At 42.1% G+C, this 14,319-nt stretch overlaps 1 pseudogene; it reads left to right on the forward strand.

The window, feature by feature from the left end:
- The first annotated feature begins 12,162 nt into the window (after positions 1 to 12,162).
- The window catches only part of LOC143404205 (cTAGE family member 15-like), a 106,486-nt pseudogene continuing 104,329 nt past the window's right edge, over positions 12,163 to 14,319 (forward strand).

Below are 14,319 nucleotides of genomic sequence, written 5' to 3' on the forward strand. Positions count from 1 at the left end.
TATATCTCAGTAACAGAATGCTTTTCTAGCATATGCAAAGCCCTGAGTTCAATCCTTGGTATTGCAAAATAAATAAGTAAGTAAGTAAATAAGTAAATAAATAAATAAGAAAAGAAAGTAATATAGAATAGTTTCAACTTAAATGACATTTAGAGAATGATTTCTAACAAAACTTGTAAGCACCTACATTGTGATTTCAGTCTATTTCCTGGAAATTGCAGGAATATTAGATTAATTATATTTTTTAAAATAGTAATTTTTATTGAAGGCTACATAGACAAATAATGAAGCATTATTCTAAACTTATTTGTCAAGTGCCTACTGTGTGCTGGGTGCCACCAGGAGATTTGGTAGACACAGCTGAACACAGTGGACACCCACAGCTCATGCAGAGGTGTCCTGTGCCAGGTTTTCTTGGGATTTTGTTCCCGCATAGAGATTCTCAGGGAAATTGTTCTGAACTACCAAAAGCTGTTTTTATTAAGGTCAGCTTATTAAAATGAGAGCAACTAAAATTAGAGTGTTGGGAACTCTTAATCATTAGTTTGATAATACTTAGCTCATATTTAATGGATAAAATTAGTTATATAGGGGCTCGGGTTGTGGCTCAGCAGTAGCATGCTCACATAGTAGTGCAAGATGCTAGGTTTGATCCTCAGTACCACATAAAAACAAATAAATAAAGGTACTGTGTCCTACTACAATTTAAAAAAATAAAAATAAAAATAAATTACTTATTCAACTATATATTTTGTCAAAGAAACCAATAATTTGATAGTATATCTGTTTATTGCAGGAGGAGTATGAATCCTCACATAAATCATTTTCCATTTTTAAAATGTTTTAATTATATATACATAGTTTAAATTTCCTTCTACATCATGTCTTGACTGGCACACAACCCTATTGGGTTCTCCAGATCCTGGGTTCTGCGTCTATGGAGTCAGTTGGTTAACCACAGATCAAAAATATTTGAAAAAAAAAAGTGAGTCTACTGAACACAATTTTCCTTGTTTATATTCATGAAATAATGTAGTATGGTAACATTTAACGTAGCTTTTGCTGTATATTAGATGCCATGTGTAGTCTAGAACTCACACAGGAGGGTACGTGTAGGTTGTCTGTAAATACTAGGCCACTGTAAGTGAGGACCCAGCCCCAGGGATGGTGCTCTCCAGGGTGGGTTCTGGCACCCCTCCCCCAGGGATATCCAGGAATGGCTGTTGGCTCTGATATATTTTTGAGGGTTTGGGGAACAGAAAATGAATTAATGGATATTATGGGATGGCATACAGAGTTTACTAAAGCTGGGATAGTGTCATTTGTGATGTGAGAGAAGAAATGTCTCCAAATACTGATTTGGCCAGACTTCAAGGGACTCCCATCTGGTCCTTTGGTGTCATAGACAGAAATGTTCCATGTGTCCCTTTCTCCAAGGTTGATAGTGGGCACAGGGAAGCAGAGCTGCCCCAGGCTTCCATCTTGACGGCAAGGAGTTTACACTGTTATGACACATAATGCAGGTATTTGTCCATTTAAAGTTTTAAATTAATCAATGCCTCAATGGTGGCTCCAAGAGGAGTCGGCCCTGTCCTAGAGAGAAGTGAGATTGCTGGATGTTGAGCAGTCATGAACCCCTGGGCCATCGGGGAGGTAACCTCTGAACCCAGCCTTGCGAGGGGATCAAGATAGGGACATGGAAGGTGGGCCAGTTGCTCAAAGAAGGAGCACTCAGACCCAAGATGGTAGAGAGGAAAGAGCGCACAGACACTGTTCACCAGGTGCCCAGATGGCCCAGGCAGGGGCCGGGTACAGGGAGCTGAGCTGAGCAGACACAGAGGCCACTCAGGTCCAGCGGGCAGAGCTTCTGTCGGCTGAGGCAGGGCCTGCTTTTGTGCTGGGTGGTCACTCAGTGATTCCATTCTCTTTCTCATTCAGCACAAATGTCCATCCAGGGCCTTCTGTGTGTCACACACAGTTAAGTCACTGGGTAGATAGTGGCAAGCATGTGTCCTCAACCTCAGGCTCCAACCGGGAGTGTCCAACAGGAAGAGGACATGACTTCTGCAAGGGAAGGATTATGGAATGCAGAGGTCAACAGAAGGCTGCTGCAGGACTTGGCTAGGGCTGAAGATGGCCATGCCTTGCAGTCAGGAACGGGGGACTTGAGCATGGGTGGTAGTTGGAGTCTTAGAAACAGCCCCACCCCTCTGGGGCTTCTGACGTCATCAAGCCTATTTATTGCTAGCAAAAGTTCTGCACAGAGAGGAAGGCCACCATCTCAGAGGAAAGGAAAACACAGAGACCAATGAGAAAGCGCCGGGACTCCCGTGAGGAGACCCGTGTCAGGGTTCACAGTTCACAGTTACTCCTTGCAAATATTTGTATTGCACATGTGTACCTGCAGCAGGTATTTGCATATAAACGTAAATATACTTAGGGCTATGTCATATCCAGTTAGACACATATAGGAAAGCAATTTTAATCTAGAGTTGTGCTTAGTGATGAAGTAGGAAGTGTTTCCCACTCACATGTGCCAGGGCTGCCCAAAACAACTGCGTATTAAAAAGTTGTCCTTTTTTAATGTTCATATTTATGTTTTAAAGGAAAAATCTATAAACAAATGAAAAAGCAATGCCTGCTGGGAGCTCACTTCCTGTCCAGGATTACAGCAGGGAGTGTGACTTCAGGGAGGCAAGACTGAAAGGCACCCCAGGAGAAGGCTGGCCATGGGCCCACTCACCCAGCCCCCTGCCCAGTCCCACGGGACAGGCCCAGCGCCATTGCTTTGTCCTAGGGGAGTGGTTTCCTTTTCAACTTAACATTGTGATTTCTCACTTTTTCCATTTTCTCATATAATCAAAATACAATTTGTGAATCAAACCAAACAATTTAATCACATGCTTAAATCAACTGCCTTACAGGGCGTATTTATGAAGAGAGAACCCTATTGCAATCAATATTTTAAACTGTGTCATTTTGTTTGTAGTCAAATTAATGCAATCCAGCTATCATGCTGACTATGTACTCTCCATGTGATTAGAAATAAATCATCAGGAGTAATATGGTAATGCAGGAAGCCTGTGACTATGGGATCACTCGGGGAAAATTGAAAATAGTTAATGATTTGATATAGTGTTGGCATAGGAAATTAGAACAATCAGCCACAAATAACATCTGCTCAAACACTATGTTTTACCCTGTCAACTCCAGTATTATAGTAGTGTTAAAAAGCTAAATTTCACTCAGGTGTCATATATAACTTATAAGGATATCGGGTGAGCTTTGTTGTGACCATCATTTTTCTCAGTGCGAACAGAAATGTGTTGTAATCAACCCAGTAATCACACCAAACCAAGCACAGGACACAGCACTGTAAGTCTTGGGGCCATTCACAAATGGCATAAGCTTTGTGACTAATGTCATCTGTAAATTCTCAAATACCTCGAGTCCTCCTGATTGAATATTTTCAAACATATATCAATAACAACCTCATGAGAAGGAAGTGACATCCGCAGAGGAAGGACCGAGGCCTGAAGAAATGAGGAAGCTTAGGTAGAGGGGTAATCCCCTGGGAGGGGAGCACTGGACCGCAACCCTGTTCCTAAGGACAAAATGCCTGCTGCTCCCTGGCAGTCTGTAGGACAGAGTAGTTTCATTTTATTTGTGCTCCGCCCCAGGATATGTGTCCTTTCACATTTCACAGATAAAATCAAAGGATTTTAAAATCCTTTCACATTTCACAGATAAAATCAAAGGATTTTAGTAAAATCACTGTTTACTAAAGAAAGTTTGCTTTGCTACATGGTGAGAGTGAGATTTAGAACTATGTGTCTGATTCCCAAGCTTCAATTTATATTAAGACTGTGCCTTGGTTTCTTCATTTGAAAATCAGAGGAAGATGATACTAGAGCTTTCCATGGCTGATGAAGAATAAAGGCCTAGGAGACAAACCCCTTAGAGAAGCACGTGCTGACCGCAGCCTTCACCTATTGGCTTCCTAGAGCTAAAAGCATCCACAGCATATGGATTCCTTCTGTTGCATCATTGACCGAAACACACTTGTTTTTTTTTTTATTTCCCAAGATGTATGCAGTACTATAGTAGTTGATGAATAGTAGACATATACAGTATTATATATACCATTTTTAACAAAAATAATAATAATAACTCATTATACTATAGATATCATTCAGCATTTCACAATTATGGTAACTTAAACCATGTCATCAAAAACTTGTTCTTGTGCTCTAAACATTGCATCAGACAACATATCTCACGCTCAGATGAAGAACTCATATCATTTATTTAATGTAGAAATAAATTTGACATCTCCAATTTGTTTCATTGTATGTAATTATTCTGCAATATTTATAGGACACATGAAATTTCCCAACTCTTTTCTAAAAATAGTACTGTTACATGTACACCCAAGGTGTGCCAAAATATATGGTATGTATTATCCTTTATTTATTCTGACTTTATTTTCCTCTCAGCATTCAATGTCTGTTGAATAAGACTATGCATCCTGGTAAACATCTTCCAATTTTCTCCTCTTAAGACTGGGATATCACGTATTCAATCAAATATCTTCCTGTCTCCTCTCTCCATGGACCTCTTTGTACTAGCAATGAATGCATTTTCTGGAAATGTTTGTATAGAGTTCTTTCAGAGAAACACACACACACACACACACACACACACACACACACACATTCAATTGAAAACACTGAAATATTTGTTAGCCAAGCAACTAATTGGTTTTATTGTAATTGGCAGGCCTGTAAAGCTGCTCCGTTCACCAGCACCTAGGTTTCCAATTATGGAGCTTCCTGTTGAAAGAAAAACACTTACGCCCCCTGCTTTGTGCTTCTGGCCCAAGGAGCCCTCTGAGAATCTGAACTGGGACGGCGATGGGCGTCCTCCTACCACCTCTCTGCAAATGGGGAGCTCCTCCCCAGCTGCAGTGCACACCTTCTTCTGCCCTGGGCAGGGTGATGTGCAGTGGACTTCCTTACCTGTGGCAATGTCCCTAGGTCCCAGTGGATGCCTGAAACCCTGGACAGTGTCAGGCCACATGCAGGCTATATTTTCCTGTGCATACATACTTATGATCAAGGCTAATGCATAAACTAGGCACAGAAAGAGGTCAACAACCACAACTAGTAATGTAAAATAATTTTAAGAATATACTGTAACAAAATCACCAGCATCACCGCTCTTACACTTTGGGGCCTTTATTAGATAAAGTAAAGGCTACTTGAACATTGAAATGCCATGATCATTGGTCTGATCATTGAGATGGCTACTGAATGACTACCAGGTGGGTAGCATATACCGTGTGGATAGACTAATAAAAACAAATAGATAGATAGAGAGATGAATAAATAAATAAATAAATAATAAATAAATAAATGATTCATGTCCTGGGTGGGACAGAGTAGGCCAGCAGCAGATTCTATCATGCTGATCAGAAAAAGTTGCAGTTTAACACATGTGAACAGTTTAGCTTCTGGAATTTACCACATATAGTTTTGGATGTTGGTTGATTGTGGGTAACTGAAATTATGGAAAGCAAAACTGTGGCTAAGGGAGCTGAACTGCTCTTTGCTGTTGGACAGAAACAATGGTCTGCGTGCACAAAGCAAAGATACAAAGTACTGAATATCACCAACAGTAAGCCTGCATATGCAGAAGCTTTATAAAAGATACATGACCACTATGTACTCACATTGTTTGTGTAGGCCCATTTTAATACAGTTTATGTAGCAATTAAAATCTAAATATAAACCAGCATAAATTACAATGACTCTTTCAATGGCTTTCCTCTAGGGAGTAAGTGAAAGCTCATCATAGAACCATGAGAAAATGGTCAATGTCTTCTCAGAACCACAGAGAGAAAATAAGAGAATGTCCTAAAATACTAACCAGAGGAATGCATGACAAACAATAACTGATTGTGGCAAAACTTCACTGAAATTACTCAGTTACACTGGAAATTCAGACAATTCCAGAAGGTGTTTTCTGATCCTTTCTATCCATGTGGCTTCTCCAGGAAAGCTGGGCAGCCTGGGATGGAGGATCACACCCAGCTCTGTGCTCAGCTGCACCAGCATTCACCCCACTTGTCTGATGGAGACTCGGTGCACTGACCTGTGAGGACAGCAGTCCCTGGGAGAAGGGAGGTTCTTCTCCATGTCTGTGGGTGGATGAGGTGCAGGTGTTCTCAACCCTGGGTGTGCACATATTTGTTTTGTCCTCTTCCCTTAAGCTTTACTTTCCTAATATTGGAAAAACAATAAAATTGTTCTGCCATAGAGGGTGTGATGTCTGCTATCCCACATGTCCACCATTCACGCAGGAGGACAGCCTGCAGTGGAGACAGTCCTTCCTCCAATGTGAAAACCAGCAGAACTGATGCTTCAGGACTGACCTGCAATGGGTGAGACACCAAGCTTCCTCTGAGTAGCCTGTCCTCTCCTCGCATCTGTAACCAGGTCACTGTGACACCTCAGTCGTGTCAAGAATGCAAAAAGATTTTTATCAATATCAAGGACTATTATGCAGTTTCCATTTGGAAATATTGCTGAATTGAGATACATATGAATAGCTTGGTAAGATGTGTCAACTTAGTCTGACCAGTTTAAGAAATGATTAATTATGCAAACTTTATCTTAAAAATAAAATGTGCTTCACAAAGGTGCTTATCTCCCCCAAAAGCAAATTTAGGTACCATTTATTGAAAATTTCCATAGCAATTTAAGTTAAAAAAAAGTCACACTGTGAAATAATATGCTATAGGTGATAAACTTCTCTCCTATTTCATGCACATTCTACCTGTATTATGAAACCTCTTAGAGCAATTCACAGAAAGAGCTCATAGCATTGTTGAAATCCCCTAGTAATCAGGGCTATTATTACAGGGTTTTTGAAGCCCTTGCTTTCAGAAAAGTAGGTAAATTTACTCAACCTAATGGGAATTTGTATTTGAAAGAGCCAGTGGCGACACCTGACCACGTTGAAGAAAGTGCTCTATCAGTGCTGGTTGAATCCCAAGCTAAAGAGAAACTCTGTGCTGTAACCAGGCTGTGGCTCCCAAGAAAGCACGTTGACACCACGACCCTTGAGCAGGTGTGTGCTGCCAAATGCAAAGTGAACACGGAGCCGCAAGTCAGTCATGGGTCTGCTTCCTGTCCCACTGCCCCAGCCCATGCAACTTCTGCAGCCCAAGAGAAGCCGAGAACGCAGGTCAGCACATTCACTAGTCAACTTCAGGTATTTTATGAAAGCCAAGTTGAAAAAAGTAACCAAAAAGTACTGTGAAAAGATGTGCTGCCTAATATAATGACTTCTAATGCCACCACCAGTGTCACTGTTCCTAACACTCTCCTTGTCTTCACCCTTCATTTCTTATTGGTGACCTCAGCACCCTGAATGTGCCCCGTCTTGACAGACAGGGTAAAATTAACCATGCACTCAGATACTTCCATCTTTTTTTTTTTTTTGAGATTAAACATTGCAATCTTCTGGATTTGCTTGTAAGTCAATGCATTTGAGGAAAGTAAGAGAAAGTCTTGTGTGAGTTGCGGTGGTTGGTGACTTATTTTTACCATGCTGGATACCGAAGGATGATGGCTCTTGCTGTGTTACAAGCTGGATTCCACTGACGTCTTACCCTCTGTAGGTAATCAGAACCTTACCTATGTTTAGTGAGGGGGAAAGTGTGCTCAGTGTTGTGTGTCTTCAACCTCCTCTGATAGTTTTAACAGTTTTTCAAACAATATTCTATATGCAATTAGGAAGATTCAAAAAAGAGTAAAAGTCAGTGCAAGAGGATTATGACTGGATTGAGATTTTTCATGTTCACATGGGCCAGGGGATTACCAGGCAATTAACCTGCTTTTGACTTAACAAACTATTTGTAAAAGCAATAGGCATTAGAAAGGTTAAGATCAAGAGAATTGTTGGCAATGCTCAAATATGATCAAATAAAGATATTTGAGAAAATTCCCATGGTTTTCATGGAAATATAATCGAGTGCATGCAATATTGTCTCCTACAGGTCAGAGTTCACAAGGACAAATTGATAATTACATAAGCAGCCTTGATCTTACCTCTGCTTGGTCGACCTCTTCTCTCCAGAGAACATCCCTCAGTTTTATAAACCATATGCAATTTGTCCTTTAAATAACTTTCTCCTCTATCATATTCATTGTCTCTTTGCCTTTACATTTATGTCAATTGGAGAAAGGCTCTGGGTACCTCTGTGACTATGTTTCGTTGTGATAATTAATTTCTTCTGACTTTGTCTCTGATGATCCTGTTGGCAACCATTTGGGGATCCAGTAATTAATTTTATTTCACCGTATCTACTTCTCCTTCCAGCACCGTGTCTGTGAAATGAATTTTTGCTGCTCTGTCCACTAACTTCATGGAAGTGACGTCTTGATGGAACACAGCTTGCTGATGTCTACGTGAAGCTGCTGGGTGGTTTGTGCAGCAACTCTGACAACTTCTGGCTCCTGTCAGGTCTGTTGAGCCCTAGGCTTTTCCTGGGTTTAATTCAAATGACTAAATTCTTTATCTATATAAAGCTCAAGCCTATGTTTCTTAATGTTGAAAATTAGGAATTAAACAAGGGTGACTTTTAATTTCTTCTTCCAAATTTTAGTCTTTTTGATGACTTGGTTTTCAATGATTCATTAAAATATTATATTCATAATTTTGTTACTGCACAAGTGAGAATTTGTAAAAGAGTGAAGAAGTTTCACTGAGATTTCTTCTGGTTATGCCTCATGAATTCAGTCATCTCTTCCTCTGTAAGGTTTAACTCTATATTCTACAAATCCAAATCTCTCAAATTTTTACATTTTTTTGAAATAAAGTTTTTGCTAAATGGCTTTTGATATATTTCATAACCCTTGGTGGCTTTAGGGGACCATTAATCCTAGAGATTTCTGATATGTGAAGGAAAAGTGGGGGGCAGTGGTTAGGGACCAATTGGTATTTATTTAATGGATGTGTCACCTTGGAGAAAATTACCTTAATGTTCTTAACCTTAATTTGCCTCCTTCCTTTAAGATGGGGTGTTCAGGGAAATTGAGGATTGATTAGAACAATGCAAATGAAGTCATGAGGAATGACCTGATCCCTAAAGCCTTGCAGAGTAAGGCTCAGACCTCATGGAAGGGTGGCCAGCCGGGGCACTACATCCTACAGTGCGCACCAGCCCCGGAAGGAAGGTAATAATGAAGGTGTACAAATCATTCTGTAAGAGAACTGATGCAATGGAGCACGGCTACCAAGAGATGAGTGCAGTCATGGTGGCCGGGTGGCCCTTGGGAAAGTGGGTGAGAAAGAGGACAGCAGAGAGGAAAGAGGAATGTGCTTGAGAGGAGACAAGGGATTAGTATCAGAGGGGAACTTTGAAAGCTAAACAGAATCTCACTAAGCGAAGAAAGGAAAGTGCACTTCAAGAAAGTAGCCCAAATCAAGGCAGAGAAGCACAATCACACACCCAGGAACAGACACATACAAACACACCCACAATGCTCACACATGTGTAAGAAAGTAGAGAAATATAATTGCTGCCTGAAGATGCATATTTTTGGATCATTGTTGTGGTTTGGATGTGAGATGTCTCCCAAAAGCTCACGTGTGAGACAATGCAAGAAAGTTCAGGGGAGAAAGGATTGGGTGACAGCCTTAGCCTAATTAGGGAGCTAATTCTTGATGGGATTAACTGAAGGGGCAGGGGTGGCTGGAGGAGATGGGGATTGGGTGTGGCATCGGTGTACACTTTTGTATCAGGAGAGTGGAGTCTCTGCTTTGGATCACCATGACCTGAGCTATTTTCCTCTGCCACACACTTCCCCATGATCTTCAGCCTCACCTTGAACCCCGAGAAATTGTGCCAGCCTTCTGAGGACTAAGATTTCCGAAACCCTGAGCCCTCAAATGAACCTTTCCTCCTCTATGGTTGGTCTGCTCAGATCCTTTAGCCATGGCAGCAAAAAATCGGACTAGAACAGACCATGGAAATTAATCAATTCTCTGCTGGCATCTAGATGGGCCAGGGAAGAGGATAGTGATAGGGCAACTGTGCGGATGAATAACTGATCATTCTCCTGCAGCACAGGTCAGCTTGAAGCAGTCCTTATTGCTATTTGGCTGTGTGAGGTGGACACTGGAAAGATTGATGGTTTGCCAAGGTTTTACTTATTGTGAAGAGTGATGAAGCCCGTGCCGCCCAACCTCACCTGGTCCTCAGCAGAGCAATCCCATAATTAAGAAGAATGCGCTACTTATGTAAGGTGTGGGAAAGTTTGTAAGCAGAGTGGTAACGCAGCTGTTCTAATTTAAGTATTTTGGAGGCAAAGAGGGTTCTATTAATAATTAAACCACAGAAATAATCTCAAACACAGCAGTCTTCTTCATTTCAAAAGAAGCAGCTTGTGAAGTGCACGTGTGTGTTTGTGTGTGTGTGTGCAACAAATAAAGGGAGTCTCATTGCAATATTCGCAATGTCTGTCTACATATTTTATCCAAATAAGTGGAAGTGGACACCCTGGCCTTCCCCTGCGCAGTGCTTCTGGAACCTGTCACTCAGAGACAAACACCCACCAGAGTAATAATTCATATTTCATTGGTTGCTGGAAACAACCAGGTGTGTAGTCAATAGTTAAGAAACAATCAGTATTTCCAGGTGAAATAATGTCATTGTAATAGACTGTCACCACAGGATAATGGCCCTTACTGCCATGTGAGTGCTAATGTAAAGCTGAGATGTTCATGGGACACGGAAGTTGAAGTAACTGAAAAATTTGGTTTGAAAGCAAGATGTGCTGGGCAAACACTGTACTCATGACTTTCGGGCTCATTACACCTTTCTAAGGCTGACTCCTGGCTGTTCATCCTCCCCTTTAGATCTTGGTGGCAAGGACACACTCAGCTCTGCTCTTGTGACACGTTCCAGTGTGCAGGGCCACACGGCCCTGAGTGGCGCATCTGTAGAACTATCCATGAGCAAAAGACCTTGTGCATTGCCAGTCCACGCCCCTCCACCACCTCTCCCGTTTGCCTCCACGGCCTCTGGAAATCACAGTGCACTCGCTGCTTCTAGGTGTCTGCTTTTTTTCTATTTTATTTTTTGCCTATTTTTTCCATGTAGGATCAAAAAGCACAGGAAACAGAAGCAAAAAGACAAGAGGGACTAGGTCAAACCAATGGCTCTGCAGAGCAGAGCAGAGCAGTCAACAGAAGGCACAGGAATGCTACAGAATGGGAAGAGTCTTTTCAAGTCACGCCATTGACTAAGGGTCTATCCAAGATAGGAAAGGAACTTCTACAGCATAATTGCAAAACCATTAATTGAATAAAATATGAGTGAATGACTTGCATAGGCATTTCTCCAAGAGTATGCACAAACAGCCAACCATACAGGAACAGGTGCAGAATATCACTAAGCATGAGGGGAACACAAAGCAAAACCCTGGTGAGAGACCTCCTCACTCCTGTTAGGAGCACCATGATGAAAACCAGAATTTAACAAGTGCTGAGTGCTCAGGATTAGCAAGATGAGTGTCTTTGTTGATAGGGATATAAAGTGGTGCATCCACGGTGGAGAGCAGTATGGAGACTCTTCAAATCACTAGAATGACCCTGTAATGAAGAAATCTCGTTCCCAGTGTACACCAGAAGATGTGAAATCAGGATCTCAGAGAGTTGCTAGCACGCAGGGCTGACTGCAGCATTGTTCTCAGCACCCAAGAAGCAGAAGCATCTCATGTGTCATCTTGGGTGAGTGGGTTAAAGCATGGGTGCTTGCACACAAGAGCATGGCATTCAACTTAGTAAACAAGAAAATTCCACATGGACAGCAAGGCAGATGGACCTGGAAGGCATTATGCTCAGCCCATCACAGAGGTGTGGCATCTCTTAACCACTGGTGGCAGAGCAAAGGGGAGACAAGGCAGAGGGAACCGCTTCTGGTGCCAGCCCCCACTTGTTCTCCTTCTCTCAGTCGGGTCTTTGATACCACCATGTCCCGGAGCCAAGGTCAAAAGCCAATTCTGGTCCAAAACTGTGTGCCTTGGGAAACAGAGAAAGACCCAGTCCTTAACAAATATGGACTCTGGCTGTGCTCTGTGGAAGCACGTGTTAATGCCGCAGTTGCTGGGTCCTGAAAGTCCTGTTGTCAGTCTCCAGATGAGGGAACCAGACTTGGGGAAAGAACCTGAGCAGCCTGAAGAGCTGAGTCGGACCCAGCCTGGCGTGGTTGTGGCCCTGGGCGCTGGAGGGCAGGGACCCGGGAACCCAGAGTGCTGGAGGATCTCCCACTAACCACACATAGCTTTATATTTATTGGTTTCTAGTCCACTAAAAATAGAGAAAAAAAATCTAAATTTGTGTTCTTGGAATGCCCTTGTCATTAGGATTAATCAACCAGATTAATTTCTTTCATTAAGCAATGAAAGAAAAGATCAAGAAAGCAAAGATTTCACTCCTGTGCAATCTATGGAACTGAAAAACTGAAAACTTACCCACCCAAATTTATTAATTTTTTGCATTTGTTTTTGTAACTTACATTGATTTAGCAATGAATATTTATTTCATTGCTCCAGTTCCATTATATCCTAACCCTAACCCTGGGCAACAGGACAAAGAGCAGTCTGCCTCAGTATCCCAACTGCCTGGCTGTCCAAAAGGGCAGACAGCACCTCAGAGATTCTCTTTCCTTTGAAGAAATCTCTTCAGTCAAGTAAAATTAAATGCACTTAAGATAAGCTGACTGGTTTTCAAAATACCCTGGAACATTTCCTGCAAGATTCTTTGGAACATTTCTGTAAACATATGAAGGCTTTCTTTATCAATGAGAATGTAGCCTGCATTTCGTCTTAGGGCTTACGTCTCAGAGATTGCATGGCTAAATCTTCAGGCACTGTCAGCTTATGGCTTGTACCCTGACTCCCCAAAAACCAGCCAAGGAATAAGTTGGTTTTCATTATCACTACACCCAGAGAGATTGTGTTTATACCTGTGCGCGTGCTGTTTCCCCCAAAGATTTTATATTCGAGACTGACAACCTAAGCTCAGGATTAGACCCCCTGAGAAATGTTAGTGCGATTCTCAGATCCAACCTACTCAACTTCTTAATTGATTTACCCTTTGGTATTTAATATTTTTTCTGCTTTCCTCCAACAACTGTTCAAAGCACAATAAATAGTGACAAATCCTATGGTTTTTTGTGTTTTAAAAATATAAGGATCAAAATACAAAATTTTAACAAACACATAATAATAAACCCAGTATTGCAAAATGCATATTAGATATGTCAGCCAGTTACAATCAAAAGTAGTTTACTGGTCGTTTTGTTTATTTTTTATGGCTAAATATTTTTCAACTTGGTTGGACAGAATTATGTATTCGATTTTCCAACAGTGCAAGGGAACCCACAAGGTAATTGATGGCCAGGCATGAGTACAGAGCTCACTTCAGTGTGGAAAGCAGCACTAACAACACTTAATATTCTACACGCCAAGCCCATGTCATTATCTGAAAAAAATAGACCCCACGCCCTTGGTATTTTGTTAACTTCAGTGGAAGTTATGTAAACATATTTGCTGATTTTTCTTACAGGCGAAAGAAAATAGGCAAAATAAGACCATTGCTAAGATGAACCTGGAACGTGATGGTTCTGCTCAGGCACCTAATAAAACCATCATCCAGGGGCACCACAGGCACCTCATCTTCTCTCAGACAAATTAGTAATGGAAGTGAGGCTCCTTCTTGTTCATTTTTGTCTAGGAGAAGGTTCCCAAGCACTTGTGGGCCACCCTCCCTGGGCACACCCCACACTGCAGACGGTCCTGCCTACTGCTCTCATGGAGACCTCTCCCCTGCAGCCCCGTGGGTTAAAGCCTGCACCACCTCCAGCGTTAGCAGTCATGGGCAAGGGCAGACACAGGAGAGCAGATGCCTCAGGTCAGGGGGCCTGGCTCAGCCCTCTCCACCGCTTGTCTGTCCTCAGAGAAGTCAGAAAACACCTGCCTCAGTTTCCTCACCTGGAAATGGGGTGCAGCCAGGCTGGCTGGGTTGTGAAGATTTAGTGAGATCATGGCTCAAAAGCGCCCCGCAGTACGTGGACGAGAATGATGGCAGATACTGATATCTGAAAGCCAGCACTTGCAGAGTGTCCACCATCCAGGGCTAGAGCTGGCGACCCCAAGCAGATATGGGCTGGTCTGCCTCCAGGACACCAGCCCAGGCTCGGAGCTGGCAACCCCAAGAGGACACAGGCTGGTCTATCAGACTCACAGT

Source organism: Callospermophilus lateralis, chromosome 7, assembly GCF_048772815.1.
Source record: "Callospermophilus lateralis isolate mCalLat2 chromosome 7, mCalLat2.hap1, whole genome shotgun sequence".
In the NCBI taxonomy this organism is placed as follows: Eukaryota; Metazoa; Chordata; class Mammalia; order Rodentia; family Sciuridae; genus Callospermophilus; species Callospermophilus lateralis.